The sequence below is a fragment of the Theropithecus gelada genome, chromosome 11 (assembly GCF_003255815.1).
Source record: "Theropithecus gelada isolate Dixy chromosome 11, Tgel_1.0, whole genome shotgun sequence".
Lineage (NCBI taxonomy): Eukaryota > Metazoa > Chordata > Mammalia > Primates > Cercopithecidae > Theropithecus > Theropithecus gelada.
In genome coordinates, this window is record NC_037679.1 from 94,741,282 (window position 1) to 94,742,848 (window position 1,567).

The following is a 1,567-nucleotide window of genomic DNA, read 5'->3' on the forward strand; positions in this document are numbered from 1 at the left end:
GAGTTCCATAAAAAAATAAAAATGATTTACATAGAATCTTGCTACCTGGGGATATTAGGAGAAAGTACTGATAAGTAGGGGGCCTCTTTCCTAGATTCTACCATGCCTGATAGACAGCTTTCATGAGCTGTTGGGTTGTAAATAGCATTTCCCTAATATACAAACATTGTTTGAAAGCTCCTGGCCGGGCGCGGTGGCTCAAGCCTGTAATCCCAGCACTTTGGGAGGCCGAGACGGGCGGATCACGAGGTCAGGAGATCGAGACTATCCTGGCTAACATGGTGAAACCCCGTCTCTATTAAGAAATACAAAAAACTAGCCGGGCGAGGTGGCGGGCGCCTGTAGTCCCAGCTACTCGGGAGGCTGAGGCCGGAGAATGGCGTGAACCTGGGAGGCGGAGCTTGCAGTGAGCTGAGATCCGGCCACTGCACTCCAGCCTGGGTAACAGAGCAAGACTCCGTCTCAAAAAAAAAAAAAAAAAAAAAAAAAAAAAAAAAAAAAAAAAAAAAAAAGAAAACTAGAAAGCTCCTGCTCTGGTTAAAGCAAGGTCAATAAAATCTTTTTCTTTTGAGTTATTAGAGTGAAGTATGTTTTTGTAAGCAAATTTATATTTCTCTTTGAATTCTAAAATTTGGATTGTGATTTTATGACAGTATGGTTATTTTCATAAATTCAAAAAGCATCTTTTAAAACAAAAGATTTTGAGACACTGGTTATTTTACTAAGACTTTAACTAAAATAGCATATTTTTAGGTAAAGTTTAGTCAAGGTCAACTTAAAGAAGCCTATATGGCCAATCCATTCTTGCTGCATTTTTAATTAATTAATTAATTCTCTTTTGGAGATGGAGTCTTGCTCTGTCACCCAGGCTGGAGTGCAGTGGTGCGATCTCACTTCACTGGCACCTTTGCCTCTTGGGTTCAAGCGATTCTCCTGCCTCAGCCTCCCGAGTAGCCGGGACTGTAGGAGTGTGCCACCATGCCTGGCAAATTTTTGTATTTTTAATAGAAATGGTATTAAAAATACAAATCCTGTATTTTTACGTGGCTCTCCCTCATTTTGGCATCCCATTGAGCCAGGATCTGTATTTCACTGCAAATGCTCTGCTGCAAAAACTCTACAAGCACGCTTCCCTCTAGGCCCAGTTACTGTCACAGAAGAGGAGGGGGCATAATATTGTAAAGGCTGGTTTTAAAGAACAAAATTAGGTCAAGCTCAAACCCTCCAAATCAAGGAGGGGTACAAAAATGCCTAAAGAGCTGATAAAACAAGTTGAGTTGCTTTCTAAACGAGTATGTGTCACTTTTGCATCTACCCCAACCATGAAATTTTTTTTGCTTATTATAGAATTACAGGAATATATTTACTAACAGGATAAAAAATACCTTGTAACAAAGCCTCTTGGGTGTAATACTCCCAGTTAAGAGTTATGAAGATAAACATGTCTCTATATTTTTTTTGCAGAACAATGCTTATGCTTGCATAGCTGATTGCTGTATGTCTTTAACAAAAGCCAAGCTTACAGTAGCTCAACACACAGAAGTTAAAAATAAGTCAGTCTCATAAC